Raw genomic sequence first — 10,000 nt, forward strand, 5'->3', positions numbered from 1 at the left:
AGTTCCAGAATTCGAGAGGGACACACGTGATTTCTCATCCGAAGAAGGAAGGAGAAGGATCTGATCACCTTGTGCTAATGCATAAGGGGATTGGATTCACAGATTGCCACAACCAACAAACACTAAGAAAGTGAAGCCAAAGTGGGACGACATCAGGAAAAAGGAAGTGAAAGAGAAAACGGGCTCCCAAATAGAGCAACGCGAAAGCGCATTCAACTGTCCACGGTTGTCTCAACGTCTCTATGTAGATGTAAATAAAAATGTAGAATATGAATAATCTAAATGTAAAGAAGTTGTAAGGTGAACGTGTGGATAAAGTTTATGTCTTAGGAACGTGAAGTGAACAAACACATAGAAACTTCAGTTTTGAATATTAAAGTTTACTTCCTACAAGGATTTGTGTGTCGTTTTCTGAAGGTTCTCGTGTTTCTTGTATGTCTATCTTTTACCATATTCATTTACTATTCATCATTATTAAAATAATAATAATAATAATAATAATAATAATAATAATAATAGATTATTATTATCATTATTATAATTTTATTACTATATTATTATAACTATTTTCATTACTATCATTATATATCTTTAAATTTCACGGTTTCAAATTCAGCTTTACACGTTAACGTTCTTTAATACGACATCTCTCCTACAGAAATATTCTCGAAGACTTTTTCACTGTATAAGGTATTGGTTGCATAATCTTAGGAATATCAGGGACACCCCTACGGACCAGAGTCACGTATTTGTCTTTAATGGTTGGGGACTAATTAAAAAAAAATACTGCTGACCAAATTTCAACATCTACCATTCCTCCGCCCTGTTTTAAGAACATAAGAACACAAGAAAGAAGGAGACTGCAAGAGACCATAAGGCCTACAGTAGGCAGTTCCATGTCTATTACCACCCGTCATCCCCATTCATAAAGTTGTCTAACCATTTCTTAAAACGACCGTTAGTCTCAGCGCTCACTATATGGTTACTAAGTCTATTTCATTCGTTGACCACCCTATCAGTAAACCGCTTCTTGCCTATTTCCTTCTTAAATTTAAATTTGTCCATTTCTTTTTTAAATCTAAATTTGTCCAATTTAAATCCATTACTGTGAGTCCTGCCTTGTTGTCTTAATATGATGACCTTGTTTGCGTCACCCTTGTTAAAGCCTTTGATCCACTTGAACACCTTTATTAGATCACCCCTTGGATATTTCATTTGCCACTGAGGATGAAAACGATGGGTATTACAGGCAAAATACTAAACTCTAAGAATTTTTGTAGTTTTCATTCTGGAATGTCTTTTACAGTCTTTTCAACCTTGTGGTCATTAATTAAACTTTGCAACTTGTTAGAAAAAAAGAAGTTAATTTTGTTCTCGAGTTTTACTATTTCTTTTTGCTATACTGGACATTACTTGTCATGTGAGTTTCATTTGCATGCCTTATCTATGTATTCTTCTTCGCTTGTCTTGTTTTCTGAAAGTTAATATTTATGATCACACAATCCACATTTTCGGACATTAAGACATTTTTCGGTCACGCGTCTCAAACACTGACACCTAAAACATCGAGAATTTTTTTTTATAGATGTCACATAATTTTCCGAATAAGGAAATGTCATTTCTACAACAAATTAATTTTCTAATCTTAGAACATTTTATGATGACATGATCATTTTTATAACAGTCGCATGCAGGATTCAAACCCACTGCTCTCGGCCACCCGTAAGATTACCCTCACAGGCCGAAGGCAGTGGGTTCGAATCCTGCATGCGGCTGTCATAAAAAAATTCAGATTAATGTTGCTGTCACTAGCGAATTTCTCTTATGATGACATGTTGTTTCTTGTCATCCACAACTTCGACATTTCTAAATTAATCATCTTGAAGTCCATCAACCAATTTTTCCTTTTTACAATCTCGTTAATTATCATCCTTGAGTACGCTAAGGTGGAGGCACACTAGGCTAGCATGCTACTCGTTTTTGCTACTTCGTTTGAGTAGAAACGACTTCGGTTACAATATTCTAGACATCCGTAAGAACTTATCAACAGTATCTTAGATTAACTTCTCAGTTCGTCATTCACTTTCTGTGACGCAAGAGTAATTTGATATTTGGAAAAAAAAAAAGATCGTAACCAAAGTAGTTTCTACTCCAACGAAATAGCAAAAGCAAGTAGCATGCTAGAGAGAAATGCCTAGTATGCCGCCATCTTTACATATTCTGATCCTAAGTACGAATTTTTGTTTTTATTAAACTAATATTTTTACTTCACTCTGCAATTTTCGAAATATCATTTTTCATCTAATTTATTTTTTTCCAAAAGTGGCCTTTTCCTTCAAGTGATCTTGTAAAGTGGGATTTACCTTTCCCGTTTGAGGCAGTGCAATGTAGTTCAGTTCGAAGCTTTAAGATTCGTTTAGATAAACACCTAAGCAAGATGCTGTAATGACTCGTTTATTTCATATTATTTGTTTATTATTATTTGTGTTTATTATTTGCTTGATTTTCATTTATTATTATCTGTCGATTTATTATTATTTACTATTTACCTGTTTGTTTATTATTTAACTACACCTATGCATTTATTTTATTTATTATAATATGATATTTTTTATTTACTTTTATTTATCATATTTTTTCGCATTCGACCTAGTTATGGACCAAAAGGTCTCCTGTCGGCATGTTCCGCCTTTGTAATCTTTTGTAATACCCACACTACTCACCAAAATTTCTTAATCCCTTCTACTTTTCTCATCTTCATTGGTAATTTTCATTATCAGCATTGCCTCGACTTTCCTTTAAATGCGCATTTTCATTTAGATTTTTCTTAATTACTTCAGACTTTCTTATCATCACTGGTCATTTTTATATATAAAAAAACATTGTCTCGGTTTTCCTTTCAATAAGCATTCATTTTCATTTATCTCATTATGTATTTGTTCAAGGCTTACAATTGGTCCCGTTTAATTTAAAAATGAGTTTTACCGGTTCTTGTAAACTATCTGATATTCATAATGTTTTTACTTCCGATGCATTTGTTTCACTTACATACAATGTTATCATTGAAAGGGAGAGGCAGAAACGCCAGACTGAGTCTGGTGTTTATGCTTCTTCCCTTCAACATGAATACCAGACTCCAGCTCTTCACGCGAGGCAGAAACGCCAGACTGAGTCTGGTGTTTATGCTTCTTCCCTTCAACATGAATACCAGACTCCAGCTCTTCACGCATATTGAACGTTATTTTTCTAATCTTGGGAGAACACTTTATGATGACATGATCATTTTTATGACATTCGCATGCAGGATTCGAACCCACTGCTTTCGGAGATATTATTCCCTTTTCCTTAAGTATCATTTATTTGAAAACTTACTTTATACCAATCTTTGGTAAGCTCATTCCCCACACAATCCACATGTGGCATACACAGCAAATTGTTACGCATAAGGTGTCACCTTCGTTCTACTCCAGACATTTATTGTCCTATTTTTGGTTCATTTTTTCCCTATTTTGGTTCATTTTCCCCCTATTTTGGTTCATTTTCCCCCTATTTTGGTTCATTTTTCCCCTATTTTGGTTCTTTTTCCCCTATTTTGGTTTTCCGATCTTTCTTTTTGTGCCATATATGCTCCACTGCTTCACCTAAAACTTCTCTGAATGCAAGTTTGGGTGTTAATTTCTTAGTTTTCCTTCTCTCACTCTCTCTTCTCTCAGTTCTCTAAAGGAAAGACATTGCAATTCTATACATTTCAGGTACATCTTCTTGCCGACGTCCCGTCAAATAATTGGATACTCTCAACGACTTCGAATATATATATCATCCCCGATTCTTTAACCAACCCTGACCATTGATTGATTCATTTGAAAGACACTAAACAGCAAAAGTCCTTATAAACGAAGCTTTTCAAACTACGACCACATCTGGCAACGCCCACACCTACATAGAAAAAGCAAATAAAAACAAAAAAACACGAAAGGCCAACAATTTTACGACTATGAAATGACAGACCAAGGCAATAAAGAATAAGTAAAATAAGACGAGAGTCGGAACAAATATCTCTCCAACTTAATACTCTAAAACCTACTTTACCCAACATCTAATCGATCTAACAACAATGGGGAATGAAGACAAACCGACAAGATTAGACCTGTTCACACGAATGTGCGAAAAACACTCGACACAAAATGTCAATAAAATTGCAGAGGTTATCAAGCTATCTGACGTTAGTCAGATCCTTGATTATGCGGGTACATTTTTGGTTGCCTTCCTACAGAAATGATATTGACCTTGTTTCATTACGAGCCATAAGTGGTACATATGGTTTAATATCAGTACAGAGGAGAACGACCAAAATGATACATGGACTCAGAAATCTACCTTATGAGGTCAGGTGTACCTTAATTTACATTCTAGAAAGACGCAGTGAGCGGGGTGATCCAATAGAGGTATTTAAGTGTATGAAGGGTAACAAATGTGACGCAGGCAAGGTCATCATATTAAGACAACAAGTCAGGACTCGAAGTGATTTATTTAAACTAAACAAAATTAGATTCAAGAAGGAAATAGGTAAGATCTGGTTTACCAATAAAGTGGTCAACGAAATAATAGACTTAGTAACCACGTGTTGAGCGCTGGAAGTATCGGCTGATTTTAGAGAAAGTTTATGAATGGGAATGATATATGGCTATGGACATGGAGCTGCCTAGTGTAGGCCTTATGGTCTCTTGCAGTCTCCCCCTTTCTTATATTCTTAGGTCATACACTAATAAATCTTCAATGTCTTGTGTGTGTGTATATACATATACATATATATATATATATGGAAAACCAGAGACCAGAAAACACAATAAAGAAATAAAAAATATATATTTTTATGAACTGACCAAACAGAAATGCAAAACTGAACGATACAAAAATGAGAATACAAGATATATATGAAAAGGCGATTAAGTGTACAATAGAGAGAGACAACAGTGCTTGCTCCAGAACAAAGAAATCTCTCCAAGGACATGAAACCGGTTCACTTATTTTATTTCTAATTGTGAAGTGGAACAGGTGGGGGGTAGGCACGTGCCTATGATTTGGCTACCTCTCTTACAAGAGGGAAAAATCTTAGTATATAGAAAAAAAAGGGAGGAATACAGAATGAAAAGGGTGAAACAGATTGAGCTTGTATACCAGAAACATAAGAATGAAGGAGACTACAAGAGACCATAAGGCCTACACTATGCAGTTCCATGTCCATTAACACCTGTCATACTGTCCATAAAGTTGTCTAACCTTTTATTAAAACAACCGATAGTTTTAGCGCTCACTACACGGTTAGCAAATCTATTCCATTTATTGACCAGTCTATTTGTAAACCAGTTATTGCCTATTTCCTTCTTGAATCTAAAATTGTCCAATTCAGATCCATTACTTCGAGTCCTGTCCTGTTGTCTTAATATGATGACCTTGCCTGCGTCACCCTTGTGAAAGCATTTTATCTAAATACATACAAAATCAAGAAACATACATAGAGATAAGACAGAACTAAGGAAGTTTGTAAAGAATATAAAAAAATTATAATAATGTATATACACCAACAAAGACAAAGTTAAAGAACAAAACAGAGAGAAAATTATGACACAAATGAACGAGATAAATGGTATCCATTAGATATCCACACTAAAGCAGCCTTTGCTAACCTGGGGTGCTTAAATCAATTACATTAGGTGCTGGGAAATAATGAACACAAAAAAAACACATTGATATATGTATCATTGATTACCTAGTTGTGCATATTTGACTTTTTCCATGCCATTTTATTTTTCTAGGGTGTTCTTATTTCTTCTAAAAACAATATTGTCAATTTCTTTCAGTTCCAACAAATCAAGAAAATAAATCATCAAGCAGTACACCTCGCTTTCTTTTATCCTTCTAATAACAAGATAAGGGTTCTGGACTGCTTAGACATAACAACAATGGGTGCTATGGTCGGAAAAGGTTGGAAAACGCTACACTAGACGATGTATAGATGATAACATTACGAAACTGTACGAAAACATACAAAACAAAATTAAATTATACTGAAATTAAAATTAGCATTAGTCTCCACATTTCAGACCAACGCCAATAGTCGCCATATTAAGTAAAACAGTTGTATAATTAATAAAAAAAAAAAGGACTGGACATTATACCACAAACAATTAGTATTCATAACACGGAGACTACGTGCGCCAAATCTACTTAGGTTAATTACTATGTTTTATATCAAAACTCGCTATAAAATAGAAGGATGGACGGAATATGTATATATCTGTATTTAATGGAGGCCTTTGATACTTCAGAGGACTGAAGCGAAAGATCCGAGGTAAAAAGTGAAATTGGAAGGATTGGATTACAGTAAATTGCAACGACAAAGGATGCGCTCTAGTCCAGGGCGTTCGGACGTCACTGTAATCGACGGAGATCGAGATTGTGGTGGTTCAAACCCTGCCACCGCCGAGTTAATACTAGGGTATAGCTCTTTAAACTCCGTGCTACAATGTCCTCTGTAAGGGGCACCGTCCTGGCCTCCTAATAGGTGGAGTTTCGTGACGTCAAACCGGTTTTTTTCCTTCTTTTTTTTTTTAATCGCAATGGTAAAATATGCCGGGAGGCACTGAGCTATTTATAACAAATACAGACATACAGAAGACCTTCTCGTACATACAGAGGCCAGATGCAGAAAAATAGAGAGAATAAAAAAGGCAGCAACCAAAATAACCATTGGGCTAAACTGCAAAATATATGAGGAAAGATTGAAGAAATTGGGACTCCCCACTTTCGAGGAGGGAGAGAGAGGGAGAGGGAGAGAGAGGGAGAGAGAGAGAGAGAGAGAGAGAGAGAGAGAGAATCATGATGATATTCAAACTGGAAACCGATTTATAGAAACTGAGAAAAAAAAATGCCGGTTCAAGAGGAAAGACAAACGAGGCAGTAAAAAACTGAAAAGTAATCCTGTTTAAAAGATCTCTGGAAGTATAACTTTCCACATAAGAATGTAGACCTATGGAACAAGTTAGATGACTATAACAACACTATAATAAAATCCAAGGTAAGTTTTTGGCAAGTGAAGGAAAACAGACGAGACACCATGAGCATAGCCCCAAGCGCGTCCACTACTACATAAACACACAAACGTTCAAACATAACAAACGAACAAAATAATCAACTGGCAGGCGTTACAACATATTCCTTGACTATCAGTACAATTATCCAGGAGGTGTCAAGATAAGAGGGAGGGAGAAGGGTGGAGGGGAGTGGAATATATAGGAAATGGAATGGGTGGGAGTGGTTTCTATGCCTTTTTCTTTTTGGCTATCCCCCATGTAGGGTGAAAAAGCCTTTGGTATATGTATATATGTATCAGTACAATTAAATATCAAAACGAACTCCAGTCTACCGCCTCTCCGGGATATGGATAAGCTGGTAGACTGATACGAGAATCTCTGAAGAAAGAAGGATGGGAAGAGTGATCATAGGAAAAGCTGGGTTGGGGGATTTGTGTTCGGAGTCCCAAAGGGATCCGCGATGGTAACAGTAACACTCCTTGAATACGCGAGAGATCTGACAAGGTGGGGTAAACAGGTGTCTAAGATGTCAGCACACGATCTCGACCGAAAGCCAGATGAGAATAGCAGATGGAAGACCAAAAGTGGTCTCGAAAACAAGCCTTCGACCATGTTACAGCATAAGCCGAAAGTGATAAATATGATTTGATATCGGCGAATACATTATGATCTCAATAAAAGAACCACGGAGAAGCTCGGAGGGGCATTAACAACATACAAATCAGGACTAGAGGAGGTAGACTTGAATGATACGTACATGCCCTAAGGATAACTCGTCAATAAACTTTTACTTTCTTTTTGTGTGGTTATTTCCTATTTCTTCTCCATCTTTCCGACGCTCTGAGAGTCACACCTTGTATCGTTTTGATAATTAATTACACTTTATAAAACCCACTACTTTGCATGTCTTGAGTGTAACAATCCCTGAATGGGTACGTTTTCAATTTCTTGAAAGTATTAAAACAAAAGTAACACACTTGACATGGAAAAGAATGCGTATGTTCAGTGAACGTTTAAATAGCATTTAGCTTCTTAGACTTAAACATGGCCAATGCACAGGGCACACAACCCGCCCTGAGGTATGAAGTGTTAAACTCTGAAGATACTTTGAACACAAATATAATTAACAAATAGACTCGTGTGAAACTACAGCCAACCAAGGTTTAAGATTGAAAAAGCCAAGAACCGGTTTACCAACCGAATGTTTAACGAATGGAATAAAATTAGTAGCCATGTAGTGAGCGTTGGAACTACTGTTTGTTTTAACAGAAGACTGGGTAACTTTATGGTTGGGGTGATAGGTGGTAATAGACATGGAATTGCCTAGTGTAGACCTTAGGGTCTCTTACAGTCTCCTCTATTATGTTCTTATGTAAAGTACAGCTACAGAGAAAATCATGAACAAGTGTGCCCTCTCCGAGCTAGAGAGCGATGGAAATACCCATCAGAAAAAAAATAAAGTTAAACGATTCTAAACAGATATACAACTACAGAATAACCTAAAGTCAAACGGGGGAAGAAGATGGTCGGTAAAGACCGTAAAACCGTAATAAAAAATTTTTGAAAGGAAATACGAAATAAAAAGAATATACAAAAATGGCCACAGCGTGTATGTGGCCACAACCGAGCTATACGGGCTACCCTGAAGCATCCTCGGTGCTTGGCGACTTCCCTCAGGGTACTTCTGCACTCCACCCGAGAGTGCAGCGTGAATCACGTCTAAACAGAAATGTAGTAGCACATTTGTAAATAACACACAAGAAACCCACAGTCAGAGAAAATAAACCTCGAATGAAAGAAGATTCTATATTTCGGCTACCAACTGTAGCCCTCTTCATTCGAAGTTTATTTTGTCCGGCTGTGGGTTTCTTGTGTGTTATTTACGCTAAAGTCTACATCAGTGTTTCCCAAGTTTTTTTTTTTTTTTCAGGCAACCCCCAATTCCTCATGATGTGACCGCGACCCACTAATCGTATACGTGTTAATATATATGACAAGTTGTTGACTGTAAAAAGTAGGGGACAAGTATAATAAATATATGTGTAAGAAAGCTAATAGGTTATAAAAGGCAAAGTTAACATAATGGTTATTGTATTGAATTTATATAATTTTGCAAAAAAAAAAAATGTCTTGGCAACCCCAGGGTTGGGAAACAGTGGTCTACATGATAAACCCAGCTACACACACATATATATTCCAGGTTCAATCCCAAGTTAAAACCAACGAAGTGTATCGAATAACTAATGCTCTGATATTGCCGTAGAACACAAGTCGGTGATCCGTGTACTGCGTAGGACGCTCGGTTAGACTTCATTGATGTGTATGGGAAAACAGCGAGTTCGTTTCGACTCTATAAACGCCTCCACAAGTGTATTTCGCAATAAGTCTGGGGTATCGTAAGGATGTGCTCACGACTGTTTTGGTCAAGGCTGTAAAACTTTATTTAGCTTTGGAAGCGTCGCCGCTGTGAAGGTGACGATGAAAATGAAAAACAGAATTAAGTAAAATAACACAAAATAGGATAAGACGAGATCAAAATAAAAATAAAAAATGAAGAAAAAATAAAATAATACAAAATACAACAGCACGAAATAGAAATAAAACAAGACATAGTAAAATGAAAACAAAATAAAACCAGACAAAGTAAAATTAAAACAAAAACTGAAATAATGAAAATATATAGACAAGGTAAAGCCAAAACAAAAAATAAAACCACAGCGCTGACGGCGCGCGCGTATGGAGTCAGAAGACGACGATGACGACTGTCAGGCAGGAAGGCACTATCTGACAATACACTGTCAGGCACTGTCAGACACTGAACAATCAGGCACTGTGTACTGTCAGCCACAGGCCACGAATGCAACAAATATGAACGAAACGGTGCGTTTGTTCTTCAAGTTTTCTTG

The 10,000-nt window shown here is 36.4% G+C and overlaps 1 protein-coding gene across 1 annotated transcript in view; it reads right to left on the reverse strand.

The window, feature by feature from the left end:
- Positions 1-10,000, reverse strand: part of LOC143020724 (dopamine receptor 1-like) — a 389,347-nt gene that overhangs the window by 378,794 nt on the left and 553 nt on the right. The gene's annotated exons all lie outside the window — the stretch shown is intronic.

Source organism: Oratosquilla oratoria, chromosome 40 (assembly GCF_046742065.1).
Source record: "Oratosquilla oratoria isolate Oo_2021 chromosome 40, ASM4674206v1, whole genome shotgun sequence".
Classification (NCBI taxonomy): domain Eukaryota; kingdom Metazoa; phylum Arthropoda; class Malacostraca; order Stomatopoda; family Squillidae; genus Oratosquilla; species Oratosquilla oratoria.